The sequence below is a fragment of the Desmodus rotundus genome, chromosome 9, assembly GCF_022682495.2.
Source record: "Desmodus rotundus isolate HL8 chromosome 9, HLdesRot8A.1, whole genome shotgun sequence".
In the NCBI taxonomy this organism is placed as follows: Eukaryota; Metazoa; Chordata; class Mammalia; order Chiroptera; family Phyllostomidae; genus Desmodus; species Desmodus rotundus.
In genome coordinates, this window is record NC_071395.1 from 100,218,540 (window position 1) to 100,239,440 (window position 20,901).

Here is a 20,901-nt window from a genome sequence, read left to right on the forward strand (position 1 = left end):
TTTAATAATATACTTTAACTCAATCCATTCAAAATATTATCATTTCAATATGCAATCAATATAAGAAAATTAATGGGATATTTTGCTTTCTTTTTTTCATACTAAGCCATTGAAATTCACTGTGTGTTTTCCTCTGATATTACATTTCAAGCGCTCAGCAGTCGCACACGTCTAGTGGTTACATAGAAGACAGCACAGATCCAAAGCAAAGATGAATCCAAGTAGCAAAAGCCAAAGTCAGGCAATAGAGCAGATCCAGATAGACTAGGAAGAGGCAGACTACCTCACACAGAAAAGATAAAGTCCAAGGTCAGGGAAGAAGGCCCAAGCACCTGGGCCAGCACCAGAGCAGACTCTGGTCCAGGATTCAAGAGAACACCTGGGCAGCAGAGATAAGCTCTGGTACAATCACTGATTTAGGACCTCCTGGGCCAGGCTCCACAGAAAGCGTTTCACATTTATTTTGTCATTTAATCTTCACAATGGACTTGTGACGACAGTATTCTTACCCTCGTGTCAGGAGTGAAATGCAGAAGAAAACAAAGCCATTTGCTCCAAATCATAGAGCTAGCGAGTAGTAGAGGGGGAATTTGAACCCATGTCTGCTGGCCCCCCTACCTACTCAGCCTCCTCACCACACTGCATCACGGGAGCCAAGGCAGTGAGGGTATGTGCAAGGTCAGAATGGCATCTGTTAATTCCATTCACACCCCTTACCCTCACTGCCCCAGCTCCAGCTCATTCTCTCCTCACCTCGTACCTGAACTTGAGCCGCAGCATCAAGTCTGATCTCCCTGCTCCCAGTCTCCTGGGCTCCGATTTTCCTAGCATTCACTTGACGAAATAATTAGCTTAAATCCCAGTTCTAGATTTACTAATTTCTGTCTCAACAACCTCCACTGGCTCCTCTTGCTATAGAATAAAAACCCAAACACTGGAAACATGGGCTCCAGGCTACTGTCTTATTTTAATCAGCTCTCCTGACTTCTGAGCGTGACCTTCCAGACCCTCCATATCCTGTCATGCTGCCTTCACAGTCCTTGAAGTCCCTTCTCTCTTTCAGGCAGATGTCCTACCAGACACTCAGCTAGCCATGGACTCCTGACAGTCACTTTCGCCTGAACACAACCTATGAATTTTTACAGCCCTGCCCTGAGTCACACTGTTTCTTCAACTTCAAATGTGCTTTCCTTCTACTTGTCCCTCCTACCCCCTCTACTTGCACAGACCCTAACTGCCTCAATTACATCCCTTCATGAACTATGGCTTCCTGACCCCTCTTCTGGACTCTGCCAGCACCATATCCATGCTACTCTCATAGTTCTCGTTACTTTCCACTTTGTTTTGTAGACATACAGCTGTGTCTCTCATCTCCCCTGCTACACTTGAGGCTTACTTAAGGAAAAGTTCTGTATGTTTCCATCTCCTGTAGCACATGCTGTAGTGTTTCATGTTCACAGATAGGGTGATCCATAAGCACGTTTCACTAAAAAAACAAATCAGTGTTAGTTTAATTGAATTGACTTATCATGATGCTTAATATTTTTGCCACTCAACTGATTCTTTAAGAAGGTCCAGAAAAAGAGGTGAGAATGACCTCCAGACTGACCAAAGCCCACACTGCTACATCCTCCTGCCCAGCCTGTATGTCCCACCACTGTCACCATCATGCCCAAGAGAAAGGCCGAAGGTGATGCTAAAGGAGACAAAGCCAAGGTGAAGGACAAACCATAGAGAAGATCCACCAGGTCATCAGCCAGAGCCCACGCCTTAAAAGGCCCTTGCCTAGAAGGGAGAGAAAGTACCCAAAGGGAAAGGGGGAAGCTGATGCTGCCAAGGATGAGAATAACCCTGCAGAAAATGGAGATGCCAAATCGTCCCAGGCACAGAAAGCTGCAGGTGCTGAGATGCCAAGTGAAGTGTGTGCAGCTTTTTTTTTTTTCACCTGAGGACATTTTTTTCATTGCTTTCATAGAGGAGAGCAGAGAGAGAAAAGAAGAAAAAATCATCAATGCGAGAGAAACATCAATCAGCCGCCTTCTCATATGTACCCAAACCAAGACCTGGCACATGCCCTGATCAGGAGTCAAACCCGCGACCCTGAAGTCTACGGGACAACAGTCTGAGCCACACAGGCCAGCACATACGTGCAGTTCTGATAACTGTGTGCTTCTTGTGACCGCACAGTTTGAAATACTATTTTTTATCAAGTTTTACAAAATGCAGAATTTTTTTACTTTTTTTTAAAGCTATTCCATTAGCTCTCTTGGACCCCTCTCCCACATACAGCACCACAACACAACGACATGTGTTGTCCTTCCATGGTGAATACCTAAGGCTTTGTCCCTTACTATATAACAGGTGTGCCAAGACAAAAAAAACTATGGCCCAAATGAAAGAACAGATCAAAGCTCCAGAAAAAATACAACTAAGCGTTGAAGGGATATCCAACCTATCAGATGCACAGTTCAAAAAACTGGTAATTAGGATGCTCTCAGAAATGGTTGAATATGGTTACAAAATAGAAGAAAAAGTAAAAGCTATGAAAAGTGAAATAAAGGAAAATGTACAGGGAACTAACTGTGAAGGGAAGGAAACTGGGACTCAAATCAACGGTTTGGACCAGAAGGAAGAAATAAATGTTCAACCAGAACAGAATGAACAAACAAGATTTCAAAAAAATGAGGAGAGGCTTAGGAACCTCCAGGACAACTTTAAACATTCCAACATCCAAATCATAGGAGTGCCAGAAGGAGAAGAGGAAGAGCAAGAAACTGAAAACTTATTTGAAAAAAATAATGAAAGAGAACTTCCCCAGTCTGGTGAAGGAAATAGACTTCCAGGAAGTCCAGGAAGCTCAGACTCCCCAATAAGTTGGACCCAAGGAAGCACACACCTAGGCACATCATAATTACATTACCCAAGATTAAAGAGAAAGAGAATCTTAAAAGCAACAAGAGAAAAGGAGACAGTTACCTACAAGGGAGTTCCCATAAAACTGTCAGCTGATTTCTCAAAAGAAACCTTGCAGGCAAGAAGAGGCTGGAAAGAAGTATTTGAAGGCATGAAAGGCAAGAACCTACAGCCAAGATTACTCTGTCCAGAAAAGCTATCATTCAGAATGGAAGGGCTGATAATGTGCTTCCCAGATAAGGTCAGATTAAAGGAGTTCATCATCACCAAGCCCTTATTATATGAAATGTTAATAGGACTTATCTAATTAAAGGAAGAAGATCAAAAATATGAACAGTAAAATGAAAATAAACTCATAACTATAAACAACCAAGCCTAAAAAAAAACAAACAAAAAATGAACTAAGCAAACAACTACAACAGGAACAGATTCACAGAAATAGATCACATGGAGGGTAATCAGCGGGGAGGGGGAGAAGGGAGAATGGGGGAAAAGTTACAGGGAATAAGAAGCATAAATGATAGGTACAAAATAGACAGGGGGAGGTTAAGAATAGTATAGGAAATGGAAAAGCCAAAGAACTTATATGTACAACCCATGGACATGAACTAAGGTGGGGGAGTGATGGTGGTGGGGGAGGGGTACAGTACAGAGGGGAATAAAGGGGAGAAAAAATGGGACAACTGTCATAGCATAATCAATAAAATATATTTTAAAAAATAAGGCTATGTCATTAGCACACAGACAACTTCATTTTTGCTTTTTGTGGGAAAGGACATATAAGGTCTGTCCACAAGTATCCATCCCTATGAAAAATAGAGACATTTATTGAAGAAGATACAAATAAGAAACTTTGTACATAGGACAATGATGCCTCAGTCCCCTTTTAAGTAGGCACCTTGGACCTCACACAGTTCTCCCAATGGCCATCAGCTCCCTTGTCATATTTTCCTGAATCTCATTTATGGTCTGAAATCTCTTCCCTTTCAAGAGTGATTTTAGTTTAGGGAAAAGACAGAAGCTGTAGGGCACCAAATCTGGGCTTGTAGGGGGTGCTGAGTCACCTGAGTGATTTGATATTTTGCAAAAAAAAAAAAAAACAACTCTGCATGAGACTAGTCTGCACTGACTAGTACAGTGAAGTCATCATTGTTCACACATGCACATTCCAGTCCACCCTCCTTGGCTGCCAGGTTACATCAATGTCACATAAACTGTTCTGGTTACATTAATAATGGCTGGATTTTTTCCAGACAGACCTCCTATACTACTAACAGAATGCCTCCAAAGCCAGACTGGCATGGGAAAAAGGTACCTTTGCTTTCTAGTTTTGAGAGACTTCTTGGTTCCTGGGAGGAGGGATACCTTGACATTGACATACATTAGCCACCTTGGCACCGACATACTGTGGTATAGAGAAACTAGACTTCATTTTTATATCCTTTTCTCCCTCTCCACTTTAAGCATAGGCTTGCCTCCCATAATTCCACAGACCTGTTGGAACTGGACCCAAAAATCTGGTTACCAGTATGTTGGGCAATCTGACTTTGCCATGTCATTGAGATGGCATCCCCCCAAAGAGCAGCAGTCCCTTTTTTTAGATGGTGGATCTACAGATTGATAATTCTGCCATTTTCATTTCATTTCCTGAAAGTGAGCATTGGCTTGTGAAAAGTTGTTAAACAACATGCTTAATGCGAAATATCAACCCTCACTCTAAACTTGTCCTGTTCAGAGTATCAGATGAAGACTTCGTTGGGTTTTGTAGTGGTTTTCTGGTTTTCGTAGCCATGGAAGAAGAGAGTTTGAATGCTTTATATATTGTTAATGATTGTCTGTCCAAATCCTGACTGAAATGCCATGATTGTTTACGAAAAGTATCTTTAATAAAGCTGAATACAGTTTGGCGTGGGGAGAAAACGAAGAATGTCCAGAAAATTGTAACTAAAACAGTACACTATATTAACCTAAACGTATAAACTTAAGTCATATTCAGCAGGATCTTAGTGTGCCACATTAACCAGAAAAGAGAACCATACAACAACTCATCATGTTTTCTTTTTTTTCTTTTTCTTTTCTTTTTTGTTTGTTTTGGCTGCTTGAAAGCTCAGTTGAAAATCTGGTGCTCAAGGACAAGAATATCCTTAACTTATACAAGCAAGAACAAAATAACAAGAATATCCTTATTCCTTTCAACCTCTCTCCTACATTTAGTGATTTAATCTTTTGTTCTTGCTTGTATAGACCGATAGCAAGTATCGTTCATTGAAAGCTTCCTGAAATACCTTAGAAAGTATTGTAAAGGGGAGTAGATATAAATCATATATCAGCGCTATTAGTAAGATTTGTTTATGAGCTTAATCACAAGGCATGAGCATGAGGCATTCTGCCCCTTAGCCCCATGGATGTGTGGGCAAGGGGAGGAGCAAAGGTGAAAAGGCTTTCAAATTACAAGAAGTGACTCAGCTTTAGAGCTGGCCCCTGTAGGGAAGACTATCAGTTCAAAGCCACAGTCCAGCAGGATATAGTGGTCTCAGTCTTGATTGGGCTGGACCAATGTAAGGGACCTCACCTCAGAGCGCAGGGCAGGGCAGCAGGAGGAACCAGACAGTAGCAATATGCAGAGGCCAGCAATGAGTCCTATAGCAACAGAACCCATCTGATGAGGAGGAATTATTAGGAAGAGAATCTGACTTCCAGGGGAAGAGCTGGCATGATCTGAAAGGGGATCTGAGCTCCTGTTTAAGGACTGGAATTCAGAACCAAACTCCAGCCCCAGAGTGTAATAGCCGAGATGAACAGGGAATCAAAGCAGGAACAGCTATGAAGAACAAGCAATGATGCTGAGACTAGGGGAGGCTATGCCTCTGAAAACTGTCGGCCTAAGCCTCTCAGCAAATCCTGCCTGACCGTCACTGGGCTCAGAGCCACTCACAAGGCAACTGAGTCTTAAATGGATGCCACTTATCTGTTTGCCTGAAGATTAAACTCCTCACTCCCTAGAGGAACATGCAATACCAAGAGACATGGAATGACAATTTCCTATTGTGAACAAGGTCCTGAGAGAATGAAAGATATGATGGGTCAGCTTTGATGGGGGGGAAGTAGGCAGGAAAGCTCCAGAAAATAGGCCAAGAGCCAGAGACAAGATGAGCAGAAGACAACAAGGAGTACAGAACACCTGTTGGCAGGAAGGCAGCAGCCTACCAAGATGGTGACCTCACCATTTGGTCGAGTCAACTCTAGGAACAATAAAGAAAACAGGTAAGTTGAGAAAGGCAACATTACTTTCTTCCTGCTCATTTCAGCCAAGGCACCTTGTATTGTCAACTTTTTCTCCCCATTTGACGGGTGAGGAAACCAAGTCATCCCACTATCACATGGCAGAGTCAGATTCAAATCCAAGTCCTTTTGAGTCTTGAGTTGATGCCTTTACTACCTACTGGGCTTCCATCCAATAAATGAAAAGTAAGTGAAACTACTGGCATTCACTAAAGACCTCACTTGGCAGGTCAGTCCTCTTCTGCACTGGGACTGGAGATGTGGGTGGCTTCAGGAGCAAACGCACATGTTGTCCAGGGGAGCATATTATTCCCTGGAGGCTGCACTCACACACTGGATAGAGAATTTCGAGTCCTTGCAGGCCCCCTCCACTAGTTCAGTTCATGGAGCAGGTTAGGTTTGCCAGCTCCTCAGGCAAAGGACTTTGCTGCAGAGCTGAAAGGTCAAGAGTGCTGTTCTTCATCATCTGATGGCCAGACCAGGCTGGTAGCCAAGGGCTCCAATCTGGACATTTACAATGCTAAGTGCACAGGATCCCTTGGGCCTGTCCTGCCTGGCTTGACATTTCCTCTTCAATGGCCAAACTTTGCTTTCCACCCCTCTTTCAAGAGCTGACTCATCTCTTCAAGCTATACAGTTGGCATGTAGAGGTTCCCTGGATTCTTGCACATGCTGAGAGTTTTCTCCAACAGTGTGTAACTAGGAAAATTTCAGGCCTAAATCAGTTGCATTTAACATGTATTTTTTTTAATTTCTTTTTGTGCACAAGCAACTGTGCAGGCATTGCAGCGGACCCAGAGCTCCCCACCCAAAGAGCAGTGCAGAGAAATGTGCAACACCAGACTAATAATTAACTACGATGCCAAACTTGCTTAAGAAATCTCTAGACACCACAGTTAAGGGAGGAACAGAAGAGCTCTCCAGTAGACTCTTACCTGCTAGATCCTTTCACCTCACAGGTTCTGGGAAGATAGCATCCCTCTTGGCCACTGAAATCTTTGGCCTTGTGCTATGCCCCTCCCCCTGTTCTACTGAAGGTGATATTTACACAGGGAAATCCTTGCATTGCCCAGATTGTCGACCCACCATTTCTACATTTGCATGGAAATGGAGGAGGGAGAGACTTCTCTCCATCAGGATTAGGACAACTTTATTCCCAAGAAGGGGACCTCATTGTGCCTCTCCTTCACTAAAGAACCCAAGACAAGTTTTGCTCTGAAGCTGGGTTAGAGGACATTTGAGTGTCACCATCAATGCCACACCCAAAGTCTCTCTCCTTGTTAATAATTACTTTCAACTCAAGATAGGAGGAGATTCGCCTTCAAGGAGAAATGCTAACCAATTTCAAGAACTTCCCCCAGTGGTGGGTAATATAGTTTGTCTCTCTCTCTGTCTCTGCCAGAGAAACTTGATTTTGATCTCCCAAGACTCAACCATCATTTCCAAAGTACACCTCTCAAATACCCCAGAGGCCTATGAAATCCCCAGGTGAACAGAACTCCTGGCAGCATGCTCCTCTGGAGCCAGAACTGCCACTTGAGCAAATGAATTAGGCTTCTCTCTCAAAACCACACTGCACAGATAGAGTTATATACCCAAAAGAAAATTTTACAATTTGTGGTTCTTTATTAAGGATTAAGTAAAGAAAAACCTAAAGCATTAGATCTCAAAAGCAGTGAGAGGTAATTTCTGAGTTAAATCGAGGAATGAGGCAATAGCCAGGTCAGAGCTGTTAGGAGACGTGTTGTTCAGGAGCACGGCTGTGAATGGTGAGAAGGGCATGTTTACAGGCAGCTGACCGTGTAACCTGGGCAGGCCCGGACACCTAAAGGGTCAGAAAGAAGTCGGATGGGGTGCCCAGGGAGAGGCAGGCCCGCTGGTCCCCCAGTGGCCGCGGGGGCCATGTGAAGATTTTCTAGCTCCACGTCAAACGGAAGGCACAGTCCTTTCATGCCTGTGCTTACACAGAGCTTTGTTTCAAACTGCCCTGAGAGAGGGATCGGTTGGGAGGGAGTTGGGGCAGAGGCACTTCAGATGTGAAGAGGCAGCCCCTGGAGTTTGCCTTGATTGATGCTAATTGAATTCTAATTGAAACCATACATCCAGGCCCCAAGTGCACCTGATGGAAACTTCAATATCCGGAAGCCACACCCCAGAGAGTCTGCAAGCATCTCTCTCATTGCACAACGTACCAAGTACATTATTTGTCTATTAAATCTTGATACACCTTTAGACACCCTGTGGACTGCCCGCTAAAGACGAGAAGCGTGCAGCCTCTATTCTGGGCTGCCCTACAAAGCTGGGTTTTGACCTGATGAGACTACTACAGTTCATTTAGCATCACTGCCATGTACCGTGCTAATTAGGACTTGGGGAACCTTAGAATCACTGGATTATGCAGCGTTTCGTCTCAAGTGTGTTCTGAGCTGTGGTCCAAATCCTTATGAAATCTGTATTCAGTGAATAAAGAAGGGGCAGGAAAAGCATGGAGAGTCGAGGGAATGAGTGAGAGGTGAATAGGACCCTTACATTGTGTCATAGGGTAAACTGGCTCCTTATATAGCCTCTGTTCATTCATTCCACAAAGCCCCTACTACGTGCAAGCCGTTAAGTAATTATTCCAGAACCTGGGGCTATAGCCTCACAAAAGTGCATATTTTAGTGGAGGGAGGCAAATACCAAACACGTGAAAATGAGTAAATAAAATACCCTTAGATGTCCGGTGCAATGAAGAAAACAAAACAGGCCACAAGGTAAACAGGAAAAAGAGGGGATGAGGCAGGGTGGGGGGAAAGGCCTCTCTAAGGAGGTAACATTTGGGTGAAGAGCCAAAGGATGGGAAGGGGTTTGAGAACAGATCTGAGGGAGGATTATTCCAGAGGAGGCACAGCAAACAGAAACAAACTAAGGCAGGAAAGAACTTGGCATGTCTGAGGGTCAGAAAGGAAGCCACCATGGATGAATAAAGACAAAATAGAGACAGGTAAGCCTGGAGAGGTCAGCAGGAGCCCGATCCTATAGGGCAGCGGTGTCAAACTCTTTCACTGGGGGCCACATCAGCCTCAAGGTTTGCCTTCAAAGGGCCGAATGTGGAGCCCCTTGCCACTAGTTGAGGAGTAGTTACATTTATACAGTCCTACAATTACATTCAGCCCTTTGAAGGCAACCACGAGGCTGATGTGGCCCCCAGTGAAAATGAGTTTGACAGCCCTGCTATAGAGCCTTGTAGGTCATGGAACAGAATGTGTGTGTGTGCATGTGTGCATGTGTGTGCACTTGAATCAAGTCTCTCACCGCCTTTCAGATCCTAAACTAAAACTTCACGCTCCAGAACATCTTCCCTGTATTCCCTTTCCAACCCAGTTTCCCAGTAAACACCCGCTACATCACTTGGTAGCGGTAAGGTGATACTATTTACTGACAGGAGAGTCACTGGGTTTAAAGGTGAAATACAAAGGAGATTGGCACTTAGGTGCTCATTATTACTTTATTATTGTTATTGTTATTATTATGACTCTGGCCTTTATTATTATTACAGTTATTAGTACAGCATCAATCGCTAACAGCTTTCTCAGATGTGGTTTTATTTGCCCTGCTCCCTTAACCCTACGATACATGGACCACAGCCAAAAAAGAGAAACAATGCCGATAACGCTCATTTGTACACAAGGAACCAAATCCTTGCCTTAGCCTGCAATCTTGTAAAGCTCATTCATAATGCAAAGGTACAACGAAGGCCATCCACATCACAGCTTTCCATTTTCCCTAGCTCATTGCTCAGAGCAGCACGTTATAAATTGCCTTTTATGTTATCTCTCTAGTCCAGGAAACCCTGCCTCTAATCCTTCTACCCAGCCAGAGCCCCTGCTCTGGGGCCATCTGCAGTGCTCAGCCACAACTGGATGGGCTGCTCTTCGTAAAGCTATCAATCCCTACAAACTACTTTATTAGTGGTCATTATTACTTTGTTTCTAATCGCTGCTTTAATTAAGGTTTTATCAACCACATTAAAGAGCGTGTGAGCATGTGTGACTTTAAATAGCCTGGAGGGTTTTCCTTCAGCCTTAAAGCATTCCCATGAAATCAGCCAACAGACTCCTGGTTTCAAAGACTTTCTGAAGCCCGCCTCCCTTCAGGGTACATACGTGTGTGCATTTAGGATTGAGAATGGGGGCATGGTGCATGGGCAGGGTCCCCTCCTGGGGAGCCCCCTCGTCTTTCTGATGCAGGAAGTCTTGGGCAGGAAGCACAAAACTCGGTGGTCTCAGCATCAGAACTATCTATTCACTGTTCTGGAGGAGCCCACCTAACTTGAATAGTCCGTAAATCCAAAAGGGAGTATTGATTGAGAGAGACTCTAAAATTTCCTGCTAGTCCGCATTTCTTATAATACCCACTTTAGCTAAACCTTCTCTCCATACAGGACTCACCCACTCATTCAAGTACCGAAAGACTAAAGAGAAGCAATTGCTTCTCGGACTGAACCAAATCCAAGTGGCATCACTTGCTACAAATCAGCTGCTGTGCCTACCCCGCACCAAACTGCGTCCTCTGAGGGGAGGGGCACGGTGCCTATCTGAGACACAAAACCCACCACCGCGAGTGCCTAGAACACCACAGGTCTTCAAAGGGTCTTGGGTGAGGTTGCTGACTCCACTCTGGAGGCCAAGCCTGCAATGAGGAGTCAAATAGAATCCACACAGGTACAGCCTCACAGGGCCCACGCTCCTTCTTATTTCTCCCGAAGTAAGTGGGAGAGTTGGTTCCCAGCACATTCCTCACAATCATCAAAAGGATGAAGGAACTCAAATGTCCACCGAGGCACAAATGGATGAACAAAATGTGATAGATACATACAGTGGACACTGCTCAGCTTTAAAAACAAAGGAAATCCTGACACACACTACAACAGGGATGAACTTCAGGCTAAGTGACGTCAGCCAGTCACAAAAGGACAAACACCACATGAGTCTGCATACATGAGGCACTGGAGCAGTCACACGCATAGAGGCAGGAAGTAGGACAGTGGCGGCCAGGGGCTAGGGAGAGGAGGATGTAGAGTCGTTGTTTAGTGAGTATAGGTTTCATTGGCAGATGAGCATAGAAGTGAGTAGAGAAGATGAAAAACTTCTGGATGGGGATGGTGGTGAAGGTTGTGTAGTGATGGGAACGTACTTAATGCCGCAGGAACTGCACACTTGAAAATGGTTAAAATGGCGAGTTTTATGTAATGGATATTTTACCAGAACAAACCAAAAGGGCGTGAGAGTATTTTTGTACTTCAGGGACTAGAAGGTATAATGTGTTTCCAGTTAGCCAGATCTCTTCAAAATCTCCTCCTGGGAACCAGGTCAAACCAACCGCCGTAGGTATCACAAGTTGCACTCATTCTTGCCTTCAGTGGACACTGAGCACCTCCTATGTGTTAAGAACGACAACTGCAAAGCGAAAGGTCACCAGTTCAATTCCCAGTCAAGGCACAGGCCTGGATTGCAGGCCAGGTTCCGGGTTGGGGGCGTGCAAATGGCTACCAATCAATGTATCTTTTCCTCTCTTTCTCCCTACCTTCTCTGTTCTCTAAAAATAAATAAATAAAAGATGTAAAATGTAAAAGAACTACAACTACAAAGACAAGCTGCAACTTTGCAAGGGGTATGCTGCAGGGAGGCTACACTCCCGAAGCGGCCAACTCCCCCAGGGTCCATGTGGTGTTCCCTCCAGTTCCTGCCCCATGGAGTCACCCAGGGTCCACCTGGGGTGGGGACACATGTCCCTCAGCCAAAGCTCTGTCACATTTTGTCACTGGGTCTGAAGCTGCTCTGCTTCTCAAATCCCATGAGATCCTAGTTTTTAAAAAAAATAGTCCCTTCACCTTGAACTGACAACTCTTCTCCTTTCGGAGGCTCACAGTGGGTCCCTGGGGCCACCTGGAGAACAAACACCACATGTCTCTTCCAAGGGGTTGGACTGGTCTTGGGCGCAAACTTTAAGGGGACACCAAAAACCTCAGTAATCGAGATAAACAATGTTTTAATCCAGTACTTTTAAAAAATCAAAATTAATGCAAAAAATAACAAGATGAACAAAATACCAAAATTTTAAACAAGGACAAGGCCAGTACCAGTGCCACACCAAGCCACCGTAAAGCCTGAGGCAAAAGGACAAATCAAGAATACTGATCCTGTCTGTTTGTAATTTCGATATTTTCTTTGCCATGATTTTTGGCAATGATTTGTTTATGTTTTTAAATATTGCATTACAGTGTTATTTATCTTGACTACTGAGGTTTGGGGCGCCCCTTTAAATTTAATTTCAATATACCTAGAACAGGGCAGGGTCTCATGCAGTGTTGTTACACTCAATCTAACTCCTCTGAGAGCTCCCGGGAGAATATACAAACAAGTACTTCCACTTGCACCTTCTCTCTCGTTTGCCTCATGGTAAGTTTTACCAGCAGCTTAACAGTTATCTTTCCTTTTTTTTTTTTTTTTTCAATTCAGGCTTCATAGAGAGGTTAAGCTGCTTTTTAATCAAATGTATTTCCTTGCAAGGAGCTTCTCACACCCTCTCTATCCAGCAGGTCACAGGCTCCCGCCTGTAATTACCCCTTATTCTCAGCTTTGCCGAGCCTTCACGATGGAGTTCCTCCCCCGAGCGTAACCTTCGGCTATTTTGTGAGCTCAAACCAATCCCCACGCCAACTCCCAACCACCTCTCATAAGCACTTCACAGTTCACTATTTTATTTCTTTAATTGGATTTTAATTTGTCTCACTAAACCCAGACTTACTCGAAAATGCCTTATCCCGTGGTGAGATTGCAAACTGAATTGGCATGCACCAAACAGAAGGAAGAGGAACCAGGACACCGGCCAGGAAAATGACAGAGGGCAGAAATGGGAGAGGAGGAAGAAAGAGGGTCACAGATGACCCCCTGCTCAATTCTGGACAATCCTTGCACTAGGAAAACGTTTCAGAAAGCCCACCTCACCTACTAACGTCTAAGAGGGCCTCTGGGTGTGCCTTGGCTTTCCCAGGTACAATGACCAGAAGACACTCCAACTGAATGTTTTCGTGATGAGAAAATACCTCCCCGCATGGGTAGGGAAGGGGAAACTGGAGAAAGGTGGTCAAAAGGTACACACTTCCAGTTGTAAGTTAAATAAGTACCAGGGATGTAATGTACATCAGGATGACTATAGTTAACATTGCTGTATGATAATATGAAAGTTGTTAGGAGAGTCAATCCTAAGGTTCCCACCATATGTAAGAAACGTTCTTTTTTTATATTGATATAAGTTGATCGATATTAACTAAAGTTATTGTGGTAATAGTTTCACAATACACGTAAGTCAAATCATTATGCTGTACACCTTAAACCTATATATGGTACTGTGTCAATTATAGCTTAACAAAACTAGATGAAAGAAATTTTTTAAAATACCTTTGCTTACAAAATTGCCTTGATCGCCATGTGCTACCACCACCGTGCCGGGCAGTGGGCATCCACCAGGATCAGCCCTCTCAAAAAGGGAGCTCAGGAGCCCCCAACCTCCTGTAGCAACATGGTCTCACACAGCGCGCCCCAGGCTGAGTTCTCCAGAAGCAGTGCTGAGAAGCAGTCCGGGGTGAAAGCCATTTATTAGGGGCAACAGTTGCAAAGGGAGAGAGAAGGAAGCAGGGCTGGGCAGAGGAAGAAACCCAACTGCAAAGCAGGTGGGCATCCAGTGCTTCCTGTGGGACTGTCCACATCAGGCCAAAATGTCCAGGCCTTCATGTCCCTTTATATTCCCACCTCCCTCTGTCACCAGCTATAGGCTGCCTTGGGGGAGGTGGCTCTTCTGCAGAGGCAGACACTGAAGGCACTGTGACCCAGAGGCAAGACCTTCCTGAAAGGAGGGTCTGGGTGGTTGGTGCCCCTCCAAGTTTACCACACGGTGGAATTACAGACATCAGCTTTAACAGTCAGTGGATTGGGTCTGGTATGGTCCAGGGTCAAATGGAAGTGAATAAGTCCTGTGACATCCCTGCCTTTTACAGAGGTCCATTGTAGGGTCAGAGATATGGAAAATTGGGAGATGAACTCCAGAGAGTGTAGATGAGCAGGAGGAGGGATTGGGGACTTGCAGTGTGAGAAAGCTGACTCCATGAGCAGTACCGAATAGAGGTCTTACCTACACAGATCTGGACAGAAACTTACCATCTGTGCCTCAGGAAATTCCAAATAAAGGAGTGTCAGGATTTCTGCTGTTATGTCAGTTCGTGATTTCCCCGGCCAGGTCCAAAACATGTACGAGACTGTCCTCGGTGGGGTCCCAGTGCCCCAAGGTCATGCTGCACCCTGTTCCTCAGCTATGGAAAGGCCAAGGACAAGTTCCAAATGGCATCATTGGGCATTAGAAGATCAAATCATCTCCAAGGCTGCCTTCCACTAATCTCCCTCTCCAAGCCAGAGTAAGTTGTAGAAGCCCTAACAGCTCCACTTCAACCTGAACACCAGGGAATCGGAAGGAGACCTGCCCAGAATGTCACCATCAAGGTGTCAGGACCCTAGCGTGGACAGTGACCTCTGTTGCTGTTGTGTGTTTGTCTGTTTGTTTTTCTGATCAAGAACAAACGCCGCGTGGTACTGCAGATCCTAGTGTGTAGAAGTAGCAGAAGGACGGTGTGTGGTGGGGTCTGTACCATCACTGGTGGCCTGATTTAATCTTCAAATGTATAAAGGGCTTCCCAGAAATGGAAAGCTCATGGGTATGACACTAGGAACTGCCTGAGAATATCACCATGTCTCAAGGGTTGAACTGCTCACATGGTTCATGGGTAAGATACAGGAGGCCACAGGTCACAGGAGATGGATTTCCCACCATTCAATCTCCTAGAGAAATGGTTTGGAGAAAAGCCACCTGCATGACTCCCCCCTGAATACCAGCCTGCTGGCCTTGGGGCCCACAAATCACCCGATAATATGAGGGATCTCCAATTGGTTATAATCACCCAGCTCCCTCCATGGGATAGAAGAGGTGACAGGAGCACAGCTATAGAGGACTCTATTATCACCTGTGTCAACTGAGATTAGAGAAGTTCTCCATTCATATACATCTTTATTTTTCGTTCTCAATACCAAGCTTTCCGGACACAACAAATGAAATGCGATGGAGAGTTCTTTGTGAGAGAGTGGCAGAGAACGGGCAGAAAGGAAGCTGGAAGCGGGAAGTTCAAAGCAAGGTGTCTGACTCTCTCTACCACACTGTGTGGACTTGGGTTCTGGTCGAGCCAGGTGCTAGGATTCTGCAAGCCTGGAATTCTTCCTTTGAAACTTCAGGAAATCTCAGAGTGTGCAAGGCCTAAAACCTTGCAATCAAGCCAAGCTCCAAAACCCAAGAAGAGCTCAAAATTCTTAGTAAACAAGCATAAGGAAGATGCTTCCTTAACACAATAAACCAAGCCAACATCATTCTTACTGGCAACACGTTAAAGACATTCCCATAAAAGTGAGGAGTGAAACGAGCATGTCCACTATTACCACCATTATTTATCTTTATTATTTACAGTTATTATTCAGGTAATTCTAGCCAGGGATAGGGAATATGAAAAGAAAAAACTGTATTAATAGTCAAGGAAAGGAGACACATGACTATATAACTAAAACACCCAAAAGAATCAACTGAAAAGTTTTTGGCCTAATAAGAGTTTAGGGAGCTGGCTCATTGCAAAATGCAAACACAGAAATCAATAGCTTTCTTACGCATGGCAAGTATGGAAAACATAGCCTATAATGATTTGCATTCTTTCCCAATGCACTACAAAAAAGAATTCATGATGGTATTAAAGATATGTTCACAATTCTTAGATATTTCTTCTCTCAAAAGGTGAGTTTTAATTATACTCTCCTTGCCTCCTGACTTGGGTCTTCTCTTCTCTTCTCTCTCTCTCTCTCTCTCTCTCTCTCTCTCTCTCTTTCTCCCTGGCAGCCTATGGAGATGCCCGCATGGCAAGCAACTAAGACCTGCCAGCAGCCACTGACAGAGCTTGGCAGCAGCTCCTCCCCCAGCTGAATCATGAGATGACTGTAGCCCCAGTCAACAACTAGACTGCAGCCTCACGAGAGTGCCTGAACCAGAACCACCCAGCTAAGCTGCTCCCATTCCTGACCCATAGACCCTGTGAGCCAGTCCATGTTTTAAGATGCTATATTTGGGCTAATTTGTCACTCAGCAATAGATAACTAATACAAGATTCTTTGTCACTCAAGCAACCAAGGGCCTCGGCTGGGTGGTGCTGATCAGAATAATGGATAGTTGGGTGACATTAGAAGAGCCGGGAGCTACCCAAGAATAGATCTGGAAGAAGAGAATGGGGGAGGGAAGCAGAGCTGGCATGATGGCTAAGATAGATAAAGAGGAATTTAGCATGTTCTGCTGTGTGCCTTACCATATAATGCTCCCCCTGCACAATTCTGTGAGATGCAGGAAAGATTTTCATTGTTTTTCAATGTTTTTGAATATCGCCCTGGTGTTCTGCTCAGAGTGGCACCGCGGGGGCCTGCCTTGCGCCAGCTTAGCTGTATTTGCACAGCAGTGATACCAACAGTGACCAGCTGGAAATGTAATGGAATAATGGGGAGGAACTCACTTATAATACTAACCACAGATTATAGTATGTCTGGGAATACAGCAAATATGCAGGATTTGTATGGTGCGAGTGATTAATTGCTACTATGGAAAATCAAGCCGATCTGAATAAAGGGCAGTCATTTATTCATTTATTCCATCAACAAAGCTTTGGTTGAAAAAAAATCAACATCCTACAGAAAATAAAGGGGACGTGATGCAAAAGGTACAGGAGTGTATGGTTTAAATATTAATATATATTTTAAAATACAATGAGCAAAATTGGAGAAGATATCTTCTTCCCCCCCAAAAAGCCATATATGTTGGCATTAGAGCTCTTCTTTAGTAGGAAACCCTCTTCTTGAAAAACATTTTTGAAGAAATACTGCTGTGGCATCATAGTATTCTGGGGCGCATCCCCTTCAAAGTATGACATTGTGCCCACAGTCACACTTCAATGTCTTTTCACTTGTAATCTCACTTGTTCCACAAATCATCCAAAAGTACCTTCGCAAAAATTACCATGACACTGAAGATAAATTTTCCAAGACCTCATATCAAGGCTATCTATTGAGAATTAGAGTATGAACTGATTTCCATTCTCGAGACTTCCCCATCGACCAGTGCATGGGGCCCATAGACAGAAGCAATGATTGTTAGCACGGTCGGCTAGAGACATCTTTTAACTGTTAGTTTTTAGTTTTGTTATTATATATTAAATTAAGTAACTGAAAACTCAGGTAGGCTAAGTCATGATGATCATGCCTATGTGCCCGTGTAGCTCTCCAATGGCAGTGGGTACTATTATTATGCCCATTTTACAAATAGGAAAACTGAAGCCAAGGGAACTCACTGTTAAATGCACCGCTAGTAAGTGGCAGAGCTGGGACTCAAACCCCGGCGAGCGGGCTCCTACCTTCTTGACCACTGTGTAAGCTCAGTGTTCAACAGTAGAGAACTAGTTGCAGCCACTAAAGATAATATATGACCAGTTTGAAAACTGGCCTTCAGAAGCAACAGAGGGGCAATTCTTCAGTCTTGACTCCAGAATAGAGCTTGCCTCCTAAAACCAAAACGAAAACAAACAACCTTGTAACTGCGTCCACTGGAAAGCCCATTCCGTCGTTAATATTAACAAACTCTCCTGTGTCCTCAGCCTTTTGGCAGAACCTTCATTCATTTCCACCTTAATGAGAATCTGACTCTCACCTGAGGGTGCCGTGTACCCTGCCTAGATCGGCGGACTTTTACTGGATCCCTCTGCCACTTTTTAGACTTTATCGTCCTCTCTTCATTTTCCTCTGAAGCTCACACCATTTGGCTCAGCCACCTTCAACCTATGCTCATCTGGCCATCCAGCAGTCTCTTAGTCGCTGCCCCTCTTTCCCTGAAGGTAATGGCACCAGCCCGTGGTCTTTGCTTCACCCCAATAGGCATTTTCAGCCTGCATATAAACAATGCATTCAGCAGTCCAGCCTTGGGCTTACGCTTGAGCTTGGGCTAAGGCTTGGGCTTGGGCTTGGGCTTAGGCTTGGGCTTGGGCTTGGGCTTGGGCTTGGGGTAGGCCATGGGATTCAGTGTTAGGAGCAGCAGAGAGTTAGGGAAGGAATCCATGAAGTGAAAAGACCAGCCACTGGAACATGGGTAAAAGACAAATGAGATTAGAAAAGCTACCAAGCCTTCCAAGGAATAACAAACTTCCACATACTCTCTCTCTCTCTGGATCCAGCTCTATAAAGCAGTCATGACAAGGTTAACTATCCTTGTGTTACTGCTACAGGACAGTGGGACTCTGAGAAATTGCTGTCCAAGGTCACAAGATGGTGAGTGTCCAAGCAAAGAGAGTAGCCAGGTCTTCCAGTTCTATATCATGGTGCTTTGCCCCCTTCACCACAGCTGTCTCTTCTTTGCCGTATCCTATATAAGACAGGATGAAGACATCACTTCTTACCAAAGAAACACCAGATGCCAGCTGAGACGTCCCTGCTTCTTGCGATCTAGGTGAGTGTGACTGGCTAACCACGTGTATTATCAGCTAGGGCTGGCCCAACAAAATACCGCAGGCTGGGTGGCTTAAACAACAGAAGTTTATTTCTCCAAGTGCTGGAAGCTGGAAGCTCAAGCTCATGGGGCCAGCAGGGTTAATTTCTCCTAAGGCCTCTCTCCTTGACTTGTATGTGGCTGCCTTCCCCCTGGCTCCTCACATGGCCCTTTTTCTGTGCACACTCATCCCTGGTGTCTCTTCCTCCTATAAGGCCACCAGTCCTATTAGATTAGGGCCCTACCCTCATGACTTCATTGAACCTAATCACCTCCAAACACAGTCATATTTTAAGGCACTGGGAGTTAGGACTTTAACATATACATGGCGGGGGAGGGACAGAATTCCATCCACAGCTCCCCTCATCCCACATCCGATGGGAGGATAAGGCTCTGCTCAACCTGATGTGGGGTCCTGGTGGAGAAGTGGTGGGGAGCAAGGAGGAGAGCGTGCCTCTCTGCCTCCAAACTCCTGCTTTCACCAAATTAAATCCTCGTATTAATCTTGTCTCCATCCAGCATCTACTCCTTCTGTCCCAATTCCTGTTAACAGAAAAATGAGAGCCAGCTCTTGTGTTTTCCAGGATAAAGTCATTCTCAGAAGTCCGCTGGGTGTGTGTTAGATGTTACTCAGGAGCCCAAGAATAGAAGGGTTAGACCAGGAGTCTACATGAACGATTTCAAATTGAACACCAGCCAGTCTTGTTCGTAGGAAATCATCCTCACTACCTATGTCACAGCCCAGAGGGCAGGAAGGGTGGTTTATTGATAGTTTATATGTCCAACCCCATAATGAAGTATGACTACGGTATCACAGGGAAACAGGGCAAGGAGTGAATTTCCATTCCTGGGGATTTGTCACTAGTCACTTCTTATGTGCTTCCAAGCCTAGTGCACTTCATAGGTTCTTCTCTGCTGCTTGGCCTTCCTTTATTCCACCTGGTCCTCACCATCTAGGGTTGCCACCGGAAACTCCAAATTCTTTTCACTCTGTTAAGTAGGGCCTTGCAGCATTCTCCAGCTGCTAACACTAACTCTGCTCCAGACTGACTTTGAATAGCCAACCCTCAGGGCTCCAGCAGGAAGGAAGCCTTCGGTGGAACCAGCTCCACTTTCCAGTTGCCGTTTTAAATAGCGTGTGTTTCTTCTTACTCAGACAAACCCTAATGATGTTGATATTAGTGAAGATGAATTTTTAACAGCATGGGACTGAAGTGATGAAATTGCTAAATAAAGAATGAGGTCAGAGTCACTAAAATGCTTGAAGAGTGTCAGCCGGGACAGATAAAAGGGCACACTGTTGACAAGTGACTTAAGACTATAAAGTAGAAGCATTGGGAGAGACATTAAGTGCTACGAGCTACCGTCCTCGGTGTGTGTTTAGCTACAATCAATAATACAATTTCTCCTGAAGCCACTGCTTATGACTTAGGTGGGGGCGGTGCCTGACCTTGGGGAGAGATGCTTAGAGAGAGAGAAATGGAGAAAGAAAAGATGTTACCAAGTGGCTGCCTCCCCAATTAGCCACTCAAACCCAAAGGAAATTAATTCTGACTCATTGCATTCAGTGACTTATAAGCAGGAAAATAATTGTAGTAAAACAAGAAAAAAACTAAGTGTAGGATTTATGTAAAAAGAAGACATATAGGAATGAATCCCTTAGAGTGCACAGAAATGCAGGCCCCCATTCTGAGCCTCCAAAAGGCAGCTCACATTTATTGATCGCCCCTACCTATGTGCCAGGAATTGCTGCGAACTGGAAACAACCCACATTTCCTTTAACAGGAGGACGGAGAAACAAACCAGGCTGCGCCCACGCGGTGGAATATTACTCCGCAACAAAAGGAATGAACTACTGATGCACAGCAACTTGCATGAATCTCCAAAGCACTGTGCTAAACGAAAGAAGCCAGTCCCAAAAGACTGCATATTATGCGGTGCCATGTGTCCCTCTCAGAAAGACAAAACTACGGCGATGACGAACGGAACAGTGGTGACCAGTGGTTAGCGGTGGGGGAGGGGCGATGATGAAGAGGCAACTGAGGAAAGGGGTCTGTA

The 20,901-nt window shown here is 44.7% G+C and overlaps 1 pseudogene; it reads left to right on the plus strand.

Moving 5' to 3' along the window:
- Positions 1-1,668: 1,668 nt before the first annotated feature.
- Positions 1,669-2,192, plus strand: LOC112316491 (non-histone chromosomal protein HMG-17 pseudogene; annotated as a pseudogene).
- The last annotated feature ends 18,709 nt before the right edge of the window (positions 2,193-20,901 follow it).